This window comes from Capsicum annuum, chromosome 5 (assembly GCF_002878395.1).
Source record: "Capsicum annuum cultivar UCD-10X-F1 chromosome 5, UCD10Xv1.1, whole genome shotgun sequence".
Lineage (NCBI taxonomy): Eukaryota > Viridiplantae > Streptophyta > Magnoliopsida > Solanales > Solanaceae > Capsicum > Capsicum annuum.
The window spans coordinates 204,541,587-204,558,354 of NC_061115.1; positions in this window are offsets into that span (position 1 = coordinate 204,541,587).

Genomic DNA, 16,768 nt, shown 5'->3' on the forward strand with positions numbered 1-16,768 from the left:
AAACCAGGACAAGGCCCTCGATCTGACCATAAAATAAAATCAGAAGAAAACCAACACATGTTAAAAGATGCTTTCCAAAATAAGGGAGGCTCACCAGCTCTGAACTCCGATAACAATCTACTGTTTAGAGGGACCACGGGACTGGACCTCAGAACCTGAAATATAGGGGGTCAATACACAAGGTACTGGTACGAAGAACAATCCAAAATAACATACTTTTTATACAACAGAAGTGGGAGCATTTCATAAATCAATTTAGTATATTGTAAGTGAAAACACATGGGCATAGTTTGATAAAATTTAAAACATATTTTCTTGCAATCATGACTCAATTCATTACTGTACTACTAAGTTAGATGGTACACCCTACAAGTCAAAATTCCACAGTCCATATGGAATCCTCCCTTGACTCGGCGGCCATGCCCCCAATCCAAGTTTGCCGCAAGGATTGGAGTATCAGTAAAGTGGGACACGTAAGATCACATAGCAGGGTTCCAAAATCCCAAATCAAATCAATATTTCATGGTTGGGCACGGGATTACAAAGCAGGGCTCCTAACCATAGTTTTAAATTGGGATGACATAATACAAGATACACGAGATCACAAAGCAGGGTACCAAAATCCCGTGTCGGCAAATCACGGTTTCCAGCATAGAGTCTTTTAACTCATACTTTCTTCGGGTAACCATCTAACTCTCTTTAAGACCAGTTTTAGCCTCTTAAAAGAAAACATACATCATGCTTACAAATAATACTTTAATCATTCTATTAAGGGCATATCACAACAATGTATCATCATATCCAGACTTACAAGTAATTCATATCATATCAATTCCATAGCCCTTCTTATTCAAAACAGGTAAATGACCATAAAAGGTTTATCAAATCTCACAAGATTTCTTATAATCAAAATTATATGAAACTCATGCAAACCCATTCTCTTTACAAGACATTAATATATGACGGTCATTCCATTTATTCAACACATGCATAATGGTTAAGGAAACATTTAAGACTCAAGAAGTTGTCATCATTCATAAACCAGCCCCTACATTGGTTAAATATAAATATCATGATCAACAAGGGGCTCTTAAGTCATTATCTCAAAACAATTTATAATCCATATCATGCAAAGTCCACAGATTTCATTGGGGGTGAGGATTGGGGGAAGGGGGGTGGAATTTAACAATTCACATTCGTAAATAATCTTTCGAATTCAAATCACATATGCACGAGGTTATAAATCAAACTTATGGAAAATCCACATAACAATTGCATAATTTCATCAAATTGGTTTCACAATGTATGCTCTTAAAACAATTTACCAAAACTCATAGCATATATGTGCATATATATCTTTAAAGCTTATAGAAATCATAAAACCTATGCCCATGAGAGTTAGGATAGCCCCACATACCTTAAGATGAAGAAATTACGAAGAAATTGACCCTTTAAGGTTGAATGTTCAAAACCTAGGTTGTTGTCCCCTCTTGTTCTTAAGGAAGAGGAACTAGGGATTTGTGGTGTTAAAACGTAATTAGGGACCTAAATGTCATATATACTGATTTGTAAATGGATGTGGGACACAAAAGGACCTTTTCTCCCTTAAAATAACTAAAAAATGGAGCCCCTACGCCACTAGGCATTTGCTATATGATGCACATTCTATGGCCTATCCATTACACGGGCGGTGCCTAGCTCATGGCCTAGCCCAAAGTGGGCAGCGTCTAGCTCAAGGCCTATGTAACGCCCCAAAATCTCATCCCAGAACGTCATACGGTACTTAAGGCTACGAGTAGCCCAAGGTAACCCTTTTGAGCCTGCTACTACATATAAAACTTACTTTGAGATGAATAAGGCAAAACGATGGTACTGTCATATCATAATCATAAAGGGAATCTGAAGAAATACTTGTCTGAACAGTCAAAATACTAAAAGTCTAAACGTACTGATAATCTAGTTTGACAAAGCCTCTACTAATCAAGAACTAGAGAGTCATTAGGACAGATCCCCAACTGGCTCGACTAAGCTAAAAACAATAACAACTGGAAATCTGAGCAATAGGTCCTCAAACCATGAGGAATCACCAACTGTGGAGTGTAGAAAAATATACTCGGGAATCTCTTTCACTGCTAGGATTGAGCACCTGAACCTACATTATGAGACAATATAGCACACAGACGTATATGTGGATTAGTACTTTGAGGATGTACTGAGTATTTGGGGGTGTATGTATTTAAGTAAACAATGTTACCATTCTTTATAAAACATGCATGCTGATATGAATGACTCACATAGCTTGAGTAAAATTGAAATCTGAATCTCATAAATCATGTATATTGAAGAATATAGTACAAATCTAATGAGTCATTACACTTAGTTCTAAAATCTATGTGCTCTATCTTATTCTCAAAACTTGTAAGCAAGAGGAATCTTAAAACAATAGCTTTCAAAAATTATTATCTTATGGAGAATAAGGGTCTTCTTTAAAATTTAGAGATTATAGGACTTTGGGACTTGGGAGACTTGGGAGTTTCTTCTAACCGACATAAACCATGTGACCCACATGGAGTCCAACGTCTTGCCCACATTGGGGAGAGCTGCTCTACCTTTGCCATCAGAATAGAACCTTAACTTTAGTGATCACTATCTTAACCCACTTGGGGTAAATTAGAAACCTACGGGGCACATAGTTCTGGGGCATGAGACCTTGGAATCATACCAAAGTCGGTGCTAAATACTACTCCCATACTTAAGCTCAGAACTTTTAGGAATTCAACCTTAAAATAATTCAAGGGTCTACAATAAAGACCAAATATACTTCTCTTGACTTTAATTCATAAGTAATATGGACTTCTATCTTAGATTAGACCCAAAAGGGTCAAATCTTTATTTGAAATCTGAAAATAACCTAATCAAGGGATGCTTGTAGCACAAAAAATCTTGAACAACAACCTTTAAATGGGGTCTATTGATCCAATCATCAATCTCATCTCAAAATATCTTAAAATTCATACTTGGTAATGCAATTACTTATAAATCATCTTAAAATATGTAAATTTCATCAGTAGACATAGAAATATAAACAAAATCATAAAATTCAACTCTTAATCCATGGGAACTCTTAAAATCTTGCAAACAATAGTAAAGGGGTAAAAACCCTAACTTCAATTTCATGGAAAATCTCATAAATTACAAAAATTGTATATTTAAAATAAGCCTTTGGGCACAGGGGTAAAAGAGTTACCCTTGTTCAAACCCCCACATACCTTAGATTATGACTTGTAGATGAACAAGCCTTCTTGAGACTCTTTTTCGTACTCTTGAGTGAGGGTTCTTGAAGATTTTCACTTGGGGACCTTGATTCTTAAATCAATTTACAAGAACTATGGTGAAATCTTAGAGAAGGAATTGGGTCTTTCTCTTGAGGGATAAACCCTAGTTTTTAATGCTATGAAAGAATCTGAAGTTCTATGCTTCTTTTTGATATATCTAGGTGTTAAAAAGGGTGGAAAAAGACAAAAAACCCTTTTTAAAATGGCTTTAAAATGATGAACGGGATCATCGATGGCTCGTGCGACAGTCCGTCACTGGCTCAACGGTCCGTCGGTCTAACCATTACATTTGGACCAGAATAGGGGCTCACTGCCTTAGTAGCGATGGCTTGGGCAATGGTCCGTCGCTAGCTCGACGGTCCATCGACCCAACCATTGCACTTGGATAGTGAATAGGTTTACTTCCTTAGTTGCGATGGTGACCATAACTTCTCACCCCGATATCGGATTTGGACAAAATTGGTATCGTTCGAAAGCTAATTCAATTTCTCACATGATAAAAAGTCAAAATTAGGAAAACTCTATATGATTTAAACAATACTCACTTTGGAAGTCATTCCTTAATCTTATAGAGATATAATTTAGGCTTAAGGAAAGTTTGGGGTATTACTGCCTAGCTCCAAGGTGGGCGGTTCCTATACTATCACCTAGCCTTTCCAGTGGAGGTAGGTTATGGAAATGCAATGCACAGCCATCGTATAGGTCCTATTTTGCGATGCACACTTTGTTTTGAGGTCCTAAAACACCCCAACACCTCCCACAACATCTACACATGGTCTGTCATCACTACGAGGGGTCCTAAAGGTTATTTTAGATGCATTAAAAGAGTATTACAACCACGGGGTGTTATATTATCCACCCTTGGGATCATTCATCCCCGAATAATAACTCGGGATACAATAAGCACAATTTCAAACACTACATGGAAAGAAATGAGTAGTATAAGATTAGTACTTCCCATATCATCATCTATGGTTTCAAAGTAGGTCAGATATCTCGTACGCATGTCATTCTCTCATTCCTAAGTAGCTTCTTCAGCCTTATGGTTCATCCATAACACCTTAACTAAAACTATCTCCTTACTTCTCAACTTTCAGACTTGGAGATCTAAAATAGCAATGGGTTCTTCTTCATATGGCAATGAGTCATTTACATTAATCTCCTCCACAGGCAACAGAAGAGACAACATCGATACGTGAAATACAGGGTGAACAAAAGCTAAACTTATGGGTAAATCTAGTATGTGAAGCAGCTATGGATGAAAAGCTCACTATAAATCTTCTGTAGTACCTTGCCAAACCCAAGAAGCTCTAGATGTCGGTTGGAGTCGTGGGTCTGGGAAATTTTCTCACCGCCTTAACCTTTTGGGGATCAACCTTAATTCCCTTGCTAGAAATAATATGCCACAGAGAAGTGATAACACTAAGTCAAAATTCACACTTGGAAAACTTTTCATACAACTCATGATCCTTAAAATTTTGAAGGACAATTCGGAGGTAATTGGCATAATCCTCCTCACTCTTAGAGTAAATCAAGATGTCATCAATAATTTATATGACTAATAAATATAGAAACTAGAAAAACACCCTATTTATTAGGTACGTAGACATTGCGGGGGCATTGGTCAATCCGAAGGACAGAACTAAGAATTCATAGTGACCATATCAGGTTCGAAAATCCATTTCTGGAATGTCAGCCTCTACAACCTTTAACTAATGGTACCCTGAACAAAGGTCTATTTTGGAAAAATATTTGGCACCTTGGAGTTGGTCAAAGAGATCATCGATTCTGGGCAGAGAATACTTATTTTAACTGTGATCATCAATTCTGGGCAGAGGATACTTATTTTAATTGTGACTTTGTTCAGATGACGGTAATCTATATAAATACAGAGGGAACCATCTTTCTTTCACATGAAAAATACTGGAGCACCCCAGGGAGAGACACTAGGACAAATAAAGACTTTGTCAATAAGGTGTTTTAACTATTCTTTCAACTCTTTCTATTCTACAAGATGATACAAAATGATACAAACAATCATTTGATATGAGTTTATGGGCTCTAAGATAAGATATGAATTTACCTCTAGGTGTAAGAGAATACCCTTCCCACTCTATCACTGGCTCATAAGAAAAAGAAAAGTTGACCTTTTTGGTTCTACAGTCTAATATGGTATAACATGAATGAAGCTAATCCATCCCCAATATAGCATCAAAATCAATCATATCCATCTCTACAAGGTTAGCCACAGTATTACGATGACAAATAGACACCATATAATTTTTATAAACTCTCCTAGCCATAATAGAATCACCAACAAGAGTGGAATAAGAAAAGGGTTTTGAAATATTTTTTAGCTCAAAACTAAAACTAACTGCTACGTAAGGGGTCACATAAGACAAGGTAGACCCGAGATCAAGTGACACTAAACATCACGGGAGAAGATATACAACATACCAGTAGCTGTATCTAGTAAAGCCTCTGAGTCCTGGCGGGTAGATAAAGCATATAACCAGTTGCGACCACCTCCGGTAGCTGAAGTAGTGCCCTTGGGAGAAGGAGCTATGGATGCGGCTTGGGACTTAGCTACCTCAATATTTCCTCTAGATGAAGGACAATCTCTCTGAATATGGCCTACTTGGCTGCAATAGTAGCACGCCCATCTCTCAAAATAACACTTTCCTGGATGGTTCTTCCCACAAATGCTACAGCGAGGATATGACCTAGTGGGATAAGTCACACTCCCTTAGGACTGGATACCCTGATCTTTAGGACTATTTCCTGATTGAAACCATTGCCCACATGAAGGCCTAGGTGCTGGTTCACTAGATGAGGACTGAGTATTGCTCCAAAATTTCTTTGTAGACTATTTCTTACCCCAATTACCACCTTACTACTGACTGACATACTGATCTGCAGACCTAGATCTCTTAGCCTATCTCTCTCATTCTCCTATCTCTTCCTACCTCTTCTTTTCCTGTTCAACTTATTGTATATGCACTAATAACCTAGAAAAATCTATGTCCTTATTCAGCATTGCCCCCTTACATTCTAACACCAATCATCTGAGAGACTAGATGCAAACTTCCACATATGAGTTCTCATATTTCCCACTAACTCTGGAACATAAACGGACTGTTGGGAGAATTTCAATGCATACTTTTTGACACTAATCTTTCCCTATTTCAGATTCTCAAATTCTTCAGATTTTGCTTCCCTTAGTTCCTGGAAAGCCTCTACAAACTCACCTCAAACAGAAGGTTTAGCATCTCCACCCCTCAAATCTTCCAACTCATTATACCACTGACTAGCTATGTCCTTCAACTGATAGGCCACCAACTAAACCCCTTCTATCTCACTAGCATGCATAACTCTAAAATTTTTCTCTATTTTATCAATGAACCCTTAGGGGTCCTCCTCAATCTTTGTTCCAGTAAAGGTGGGTGGGTTCAGCCTCATGAATTAGCCAACACGAGTAGTTTTATATGAACCAAGCACAGAGTTCACATCTTTTGATTGACGGGACTAAGAAGCCATAAGCTAAGAAATTATATGGATGGACTTTCGAAACTCAGCATTTGAGACTTTCCTATGAAGAGGCTGAGTACATTTAACACCAGACTGAGGAGCCTGAGGTGGAATAGTTTTGTAATACCCCATACTTTTCTTAGCTTAGTTCAGCTCCTAGTTGCATGAATAAGACGCTTACAACCTGAAAATTACACAAAGTGTTGGGGGCTTAGTCTTATTTTTAGCCTCTTAACTTTGAGAATTTTTAAATTGGTCTTCCCAACCCCGAGACGTAGGTTTTTGATTTAATTCATGTTTAGTTGTGTAAGGAGCATATCTCAGAGAAGTTTTGTATTTTTGGGACGAGGATTAGGTCGTGTTTCAATTTCAATTTCGGAACCTCACCGCGATAGTGGCGTGTTGTGGTGGGTATAGCGATGAGCCCTTTACTGCATTGTGGTGCCCTTTTAATCAGTATTCTAGTTACTAATTTAATCTCTTGAGGGGCAGTTAGATCTTTTCATATCAACCCAATTCGTAAACACATGAATTAAAACATCGGTTAGGTCATTATATGCCTATTTTCCCCAATTTTCCTCTCAAAAGCAAACCCTAACCATCCCCCAAGTTCATCAATTTCCTTTCTTTCTCTTCAAGAAAACTAAGAAATGAAGCTCCCAAATTCAAGAACTTTCAAGAAAAGCATTAATATTGTGTTTCTCTTTTAAGTTTAACGATTTAAGGTATGTGCAATGTTTATCCATGGGCCCTTTTCACCCATGGAACCAAGAATCCCCTTTTGATATCCAATTATGAGTTTTTACATGCGTATGATGATTGTCTCCATGGAGTTGTTATTGATTTTGACTACAAGTTATGTTATAAGTGTTTTTCTATAGAAGGAGACCTTATATGATTCGAGTATTGAAATCCTCATGTTAAATACCTAATTTATGGTTTTTGTATGGTAACTATGGTTTCAATCACATGCTTTACCCATTCCTATGCTTAAATTCATGACTCCTGTGTGTTTGGTGAAATGTCTAAATATTGGGTTTTGAACAATGATCCTTTATTATGGTTTTTAAAGGTTTATATGTTCTTATTATTATTTTTATTCAGTGTTGGTGGGTTATGAACACTCGATACTTAGTTGTTTACAAAATTTAGTATCTTTAAAATGATTTCAAATAAACTATGAGCATTATTATTCAGTTAAATTATTTGTGATCAGTTGTTTGTTCAGTTAAGTTCAGTCCAATATTCAGTGTTAGTTCAGTTGGGAGTAGGATTTAGAACCGAGCAAACCCAGTGATGGGGGATCACCTTCCAGTAGAGGGTGTGACCTTTAGTAGCAGTCCCTTAGTTCCAAAACTATTTAGCCAGCATAGGTCATAGATATCAACCTGCCATTTGGGGGTTGATGAAATGCTTACCTGCCAGTAGAGGGTAACACATATCTCATTATAGAACCTGCCAGATGAGGGTGACTCATAGTCCTTCAAGACATTAGTTTAGTGGATCCACACAGTCATTGTTAGTACCTGTGTCACGGTACTGACATCTTTCCAACTGGGGTTATAGGTTGGACCCCGATTAGCTCAGATTGGGGCATGCCGGTTAGATGATACCTCCCATAGTCTTAGTTCAGTATTCAGTACAGAGTTCAATCCAGGTTTGCTTGACCATAGCATACAGTTCATCAGTTATTCAATTACAAGATTTTAGTATCATGTTATATGCTTATTCAGGCATTCTCAAATTTACAGCTTTTATACATTTATGCATCAGTTATCTCATGCTATTCAATCAGTCATTATTTTGTGCACATAAACCTATGCATTTCAGCCTAAACTTATCTCATATACCAGTATATTCAATGTACTGATTGCATACTTTTCTTCACGATATGATGTGTTATATCATAGGTTCGAACGCTCAATTTCTTGACCGCACTTGACAGTTTAGCTTATCAGCAGTAGCAATTGTGGTGAGTCCTCATATGTCGAGGACCTGTTATGTTATTTTAGTATTTCCGCATTTCTTTCAAGTTAGTTCAGTTTGGAGTTAGTTGGGAGATATCCCATCAAATCTTTAGTCAGTTTAAAGGGTTTCAAATGTTTTTAGTCATTCAAATAGCTAGTCAGTTTATTAGTTGTTTTGATAATTCTTTTTAGCATGTCATTAGACGTTTAGACTTATGATTTAAATCATATTTTCTATATTTGAACCTTATGGCTTTATTTAGTTTTTTTCGCACATGCTCTATGTATATTATTTAGTGCTCACAGCAGGTATCAGCTCATGGGTTAGCTTATGATAACTTATGACTGTTAGCACCATTGTAGCGACTAGGGATTAGCCTTTGGTCGTGAAAAGATTGGACTGAAGGATCTCCTAGAGTAGCAACAAATTCTAGAGTATGAGCTCTATTATGGGTCCGCATCCCATGGGTAGGGCGGACATCATCAGCATGGGTATTCTGCTTGTTAGATTACGGGGAGGCATGACCAATCTTTGAAATATAGAAAATCATGAGTTAGGGGACATTCATACTCTATAGCACAAACTAGAACATGAAGAAAAGAGAGACATTCCTAAATGCCTAGTAGCTTCCTCCTTATAAGTGTGGCGTGTTATATATCCACAAAAAGGACTCTACCCGATACGACTTCATAGATACCCTAGGACCATAAATCGTGTTCTGCTACCAAGCTTGCACGACCCGAGACGAGGCCCTAATCAGGATGACCATCCCAAACCATGAAGGTCTAAGAGACCCCTTACTTCAAAATCATAAGCATAACTCATCCATTATAATAATGCGGAAGTAAGTTGGAAACATGACAGTCTTATTATTTAAACTTAACAATGCGGGACAAAAACCTATGAAAAAACCCAAATTTATCTACAACCAGTCTATGAAGTCTCTACTGGAAACAACATTCTGTCTAAAATCGGGAGAAGGCCCCCAGTCGAACCATAAAATAAAATCAGAAGAAAACCAACATATGTGAAAAAATGCCTTTCGAAATAAGGGAGGCTCACTAGCTCTGAACTCCGATAACAATCTACTGTTTAGCGAGACCATGGGACTAGGACACAAGGAACTGGTATGAAGAATAATCCAAAATAACATAGATTTTATACAATATAAGTGAGAGCATTTCATAAATCAATTTAGCATATTGTAAATGAAAACACATGGGCATAGTTTGGTAAACTGCAAAACATTTTTTCTTGCAATCATGACTCACTTTGTTACTATACTGTTGAGTTAGATAGTACACTCTACAAGTCACAATTCTAAAAGCTATATGTAACCCATCCTTGACTCGGAAACCAAGCCCTCAATCCAAGTTTACCGCAAGGATTGGAGTATTAGTAAAAGGGGAACGCAAGATCACATAGCAGGGTGCTAAAATCCCAGATCAAATCAACATGTCATGGTAGGCACAAGATCATAAAGCAGGGCTCCTAACCATAGTCCCAAATTGGGATGACATAATACAAAGTACCCAAGATCATAAAGCAGGGTACCAAAATTCCATGTCAGTAAATCACGATTACCAGCTTAGAGTCTTTCAACTCGTACTTTCTTCTGGTAACCATCTAACTCTCTTTAAGCCTATTTTTAGCCTCTTAAAAGAAAACATTATGTCGTGCTTACAAATAATTCTTTTATCATTTTGTTGAGGGCATATCACAATAAGGTATTGTCATACCCATACTTGCAAGTCATTTATATCATATCAATTCCACAACCCTTCTAATTCAAAACAGGTAAATGACCACCAAAGGTTTATCAAATCTCATAAAGGTTATTATAATCAAAATCATATAAAACTCATGCAAGCCCATTCTCTTTACAAGACATTTATATGTGGTGGCCATTCCATATATTCAACACATGAATAGTGGTTAAAGAAACATTTAAGACTCAAGAAGTTGTCATCATTCAAAAACCAACTCCTATATTAGTTAAATATAAATCTCATGATCAACAAGGGGCTATTCAGTCATGCTCTTAAAACAATTCATAATTCATATCATGCAAAGTCTATAAATTTCATCATGGGGAGTGGAACTTCACAATTCACATTCGTAAATTATGTTTCAAATTCAAATCAAATATGCACAAGGTTATAAATCAAACTTATGGAAAAGCCACATAATGATTACACAATTTCGTCGAATTGGTTTCACAATGTATGCTCCTAAAATAATTTATCAAAATTCATAGCATATAAGTTTATATATATCTTTAAAGCTTGTAGAAATCATAAAACCTATTCCAATGAGAGTTAAAATAGCCCCACGAACCTTAACGATGAAAAATTGCAAAAAAATGACCCTTTTAGCTTGATTATTCAAACTTTAGGTTGTTGTCCCCTCTTGTGCTTAAGGAAGATGAACCAGGGATTTATGGGCGTTAAAATAAAATTTGGGACCCATATCATGTATATACTTATTTAGAAATGGATGTGGAATGTAGAAGGACCTTTCCTCCGTTAAAATAACTCAAAAATAGAGCACCTACGCCACTAGGCAATTGCCATGCGGCGTACAGTCAATGGCCTAGCCATTACAGGTCACGAACCAAATTGGGGCCCTGGCCACGACGGGCATCCCGAACCATGAAGTCCCGAATGACCCCTTAGCATACTATCATAGGCAAAATCTATGCATAAGTCAAAGTGCGAAAGATATAACAGTGTTCATTGGAAACTTATAATATGAAATGTGTCGACAAGATATGACAATACAATACTTCAACTACTATATACGAAGCCTCTACTGAATACTAACTATCTATGCTGGGATAAAGCCTCCGGCCTGACCATCTATAAAAGACTCAACACATAAATAAATGTGATCTGAAAGATGGATAGCTCACCAATTTTGTCAAATCCCAAGTGTTCTACTGATGTGATAGACCCTAGAACTATACTGTATAACCTAAAATATAGGGCATTCAATACACAAATGTAGTGGTACATAGAAAAATCAAAAAAAAATATTTTTATACAACATAAGCGAGAGCATCTCATAAAAACATAGCATCATAAAACATTTGAAAATACATGGACATAATTTGATGAGCTTCAAAACATCTTCTTGAAATCATGACTTATTCTTTATTTTACTTCTGAGCTAGATGGTACACCCTACAAACGTACTTATCCACGGGCTATATGGACTACACCCTTGACTCAGCAACCAAGCCTCCAATTTGAGTTTGCCGCAAGGATTGGGGTCTGTTATTCATACGATGCAATAAGGTCGTCGCCAGCATACAATCCCTATTATAGGACATCAAAAACCTGTATCGACAAAACAGGGTTCGAGCTAAGAGTTGTCTAAACTCTTGCCTTCTTCGGGTAATCAACTAGCTCTCTTTAAATCCATTTTTAATTCTTTAAAATCATGCTTCATGCTTATAAAACATTCAATTCTTATTATGTTAAGGACATATCATCTACGGGTATCATCATACCCAAACTTGCAAGTCATTCATATCATACCACAATGTATCCACCCTTTTCATTAAAAAATATACATATGACCATCAAAAGATTTTATCAAATCACAAGAGTTCTTATTTCAAGATCATGTGCAAACACACTCTCTTTTCAAGACTTAAACATCCGGTGGCCAATTCACTCATAAATCACTTGCAATTTCTTTATTAGGACACAAGAGCCTTTGGAATAAGAATTACCTCTTGGAAAATATGTAAATTAACAAAGCATAACTGATAAAGAAGCCCCAACATCTGGTTATACATAAATCTCATGATTTAAAAGAGGTTGTTAAGTCATGCTCCCAAAAATAATTCACAATTCATACCATGCAAAGTCCATAAATTTCATCGTGGGGAAGGGAATTTCACCAATCACATTCATAAATCACTTTTCATACTCAAATCACATATGCACGAGATTATAAATAAATCTTATGGAAAAACCCCATGACAAATACATACTTTCATCGAATTGGGTCTTTAATGCATGCTCTTAAAACAATTTCTCAAAACTTATCACATATATATTCATATAACTTTTAATCTTGTAAAATTCATAAAACCTATGCCCATAAGATTTAGGATAGCCTTACGTACCTTGAATTAATGAAAATGTCGAGGAATTTGATCTTTGATACTTAATATCTCCAATCCTAGTTGGTTTTCCCTTCTCTTTCTTAAGGATAATGAATTAGAGATTTGATTAGAGATAAAATGTGAATAATGACCTTAATTTCATTTATAGATGTTTAGGGACGGTTATAGAATGTGAAAGGACTTTATTACCCTTAAAATAACACAAAAATCGAGCACTTTTGTCATGTGTAATGACCTAGGCGACGCCCAGCAGATTGCCCAAGCCAAGGTAGGCAGCACATGGCCAATCTCCTAGCCCTTAGGTGGGCATCTCATGGATAATTGCATACCCTTTCCTGTGGTCCTCTGCAATTTGTCAGGCGATGCATGACCCTTTGCATCATAACTTTTTGCTCGGTTTTCAAATTAAGAGAAATTTGGTATAGTTGGAAGCTAATTCAATTATCAACAACTTTGTGTGTCTTAAGCTGCAAAATTCTATGTATATCAAAATTTATACACATTCAAACTAGACCCTTATGGAATTGAATAACAAAATTTGGATGAATCAAAGTCTCTTAGCTCAACTTTGTTCTAAGTGATTCCTATGAACATTTTCACCTTGAAAGCACTTCACATACTAGGATACAGATCATGACTCATGAATTTAAAAGTAAATCATCGAATTATAGTTTGTACACGTAAGAACGACACTTCTAAGTCTAGCCCAAAAATAGGGGTGTTACATTATCTCCCTCTTGGGATCATTCGTCCTCAAATGATGGGTAAGAACTTATTAAAAATCTAAAAGTATGGAATAAAGAACGTAACCTCGCCTTGAAAATTCCTCCTCAACCAAATATGCAAAGGCATCAAAAGAGATTCATGATAACCCTTAGTGAAATGTGTAAGAACAAAGCATGAGATAATAAGAATTGACATAGAGATGCCCATGTACAAGATTTATATGGATCATAACTATCACAGCATAAGGCATGGGTTTATTTGGCGATCATAGGCATGATTTACATCAGTATAATCATGCAATAAGGTTTTGTAGGAGATAGGAATATAAGCATCCTCCACTTTGTAAGATACAATGAATAGACCTTAAACTTAGAAACACTACTCATTTATTCCCCAAACAATAAATAACATACTTCATTATTTCCAACTTACAATTCTCCCATAACACTTCTAACCATAAGAGTTTGAGTCCCACTGCCTAGTACTTCTATGTTGAAGCCTAACTAGGAGAAAAAAGGTGCTAGCTTAAGCTATGGGACCCTATACTCTACGTCCCTTTAAGTACATTACTTCACCTTATCACTACCATCAAACACCTTCAGGTTGTAACCCAGGGAGTACTAACCACATAGTACATGGGTTTGTGTTTTCATCAATCACAATATTCAAGCCTATCATTACTTGTAATACCCTATACAATTCTAAGCTAGAACACGAACCATTATTCCTGCATGTGAAACCTTCTATCCTGTAATTCGTATTTGAGCACATGACTTACCATAAGTATCCTAGTGAGAATAATCTTATGATGTGTTAAATGTATTCATATGAGTCACTTAAGGTATTGCAAGCTAAGAGTTTTTGAATCCATCAAGTTTTAGTGCTTGATTTTGCAAAGGTCATCTTTGAATGAGCATAACTTGATGAATATATGGTATTCTTGTATATTTCAACCCACCAAATTGTATAGAGTGGGATTAGCTTTCCAAAGATACTAAGTTTACCAAAATATGACACCCGAGCAAGAAGTTATGGCTTTGCAAAGTGGAGTGCATCGCCTAACCAATCACACATGGCTATTGGAATGGGTGTGTGATAGGTTGTGCGACGCACACCCTCGAGTATGCGATAAGGTGTGCAATGCATACCTTAGCTTGTGCGATAAGGTGTGCAGCGCACACCCTAGCATATGCAATGAGGTAGCATATGCAATGAGGTATACGACGCATACTTAGGGTTCCAACAACGAAAACACTCTATTTTTGAGTTATTTTGAGGAAAACTAAGTCTTTTAACACTCCTTACATGTCCCTAAACTTAACCTTACGAATTTAACTGTTCCTAATCACATCATAACCCTATTATTAGTTTAAGCACATTATCCAAGAGCAAGATAGGATCAAAACAACTAGGGTTACACAATCAAGATTGAAGGTCCAATCTTTCAACAATTTCATTACCATAAAGGTATGTGGGGTTTTTCAACAAGAACACTCTTTCGTTCTTGTGCCCAAAGTTGGTTTTCTTTTACAAATATACATGATTTTATACTTTTTCCTATAAATTTGAAATATGAATTTATACCTTATATTGCTTTCATGAGAATGTTGATATGGTTATACATAAAGCTGAACTTTTCAGATTTAAAGTGATTTATATATATGTCTACGATATAAAGCGTAAATCTTGAAGGTTTTATTGTGATATTGATATATGGGTCTTTTAACCCCATTTGAGATTATTATTTTTGAGAAATCATGTGTTATAAGAATCTTGAGAATTGAATGAATTGACATGATGTAGAAAGATTTAACCTTTTTGGTTGTGAAAGAGTTGATTTTGAACCCAAATGAGAAAATAAATCCACACCATTTGATTGAATTATGATAAAAGGGGTAGCATATTGGCTCCCAATGCAAAGTATTGAATTTTGTAAGGTGGATTGTCTTTTAAAAATTTAGAGCTAAGTCCGGGAGTAGTATTTAGCACCGAGTGGGGAAGTGTGGTACTTTCCTAGAACTACATGCCCCCGTAGGATGTGAGACTGAGGCTAATATAGTGATCACTAGTGAATGAATGAATTATTAAATTCCAACTTTGATGGCAAGGATAGGATGGCTCTCCCCAACGTGGGTTGGACGTTGGACTCCATGTAGCTCACATAGTTTATGCCGGTTATGAGAAACTCCCATAGTGTGTCTCTACTCTATCTAAGATAAGTGTGTATGGTTTGAAAACTATGATTTTTGAGAAAGTTTCTTATTTCCAAAAGATTGAAATGTATGCTTTAAAGAGAGTTGCTTTAAGACTCGATTACTTTACAAGTTTGAAACTGAGAAGAAAGTGAATTGAGAATTTATTGTAATGACTCACTTGTTTTACTTTACATGTATTATTCATCCATGATTATGATGGTTTAATTCAAGCTTAGTGAGTCATTTACATCAGCATGCATGTTTCTTACAAATATTATGATATTTGATTATTGAAATTGCACACACCCCCATATACTCAGTACATTTTCCATGGTACTGACCTGAATACTCGTATGTGGGCTACATTTTCTCGTAATGTAGGTTCAGGTTCTCAATCCCAGCCTTGATAGTGATTTCTGAGCACGTTGATCTACATCTTCTGCAGTGGTGAGTCCTCATGATTCGAGGACGTGTTATTCAGACTTTAGTTTCATTATGAGTTGATTACTTTTGTTCCTTTGAGTTCGAGTCAGTTGGGGTCTGTCCCAATGGCTCAATAGTACATTGAGTAGTAGAGGCTTGTCAGGTTGGATTTGTCAGAATTGTTAGAGGTTCCGTATTTTGATACTTTTACAATACTTATCCGGATTTCATTTAGACTTGATACAATAGGTTTTCATGATATTGCTTTTAACATCTTTATTTAAGTGTTTAGATATGTTAGCAGGCTCAAAGGGTTAGCTTGGGGCTACTTATAGCCTTAAGCACCGTGTGACGTCTCGGGACTTATTTTCGGGGCGTTATATTACTACACCCCCTCCATCGATCTCCCCATTAAGACCAACAATTTCAATCACTCTTACAAATATTTTTTCCACATA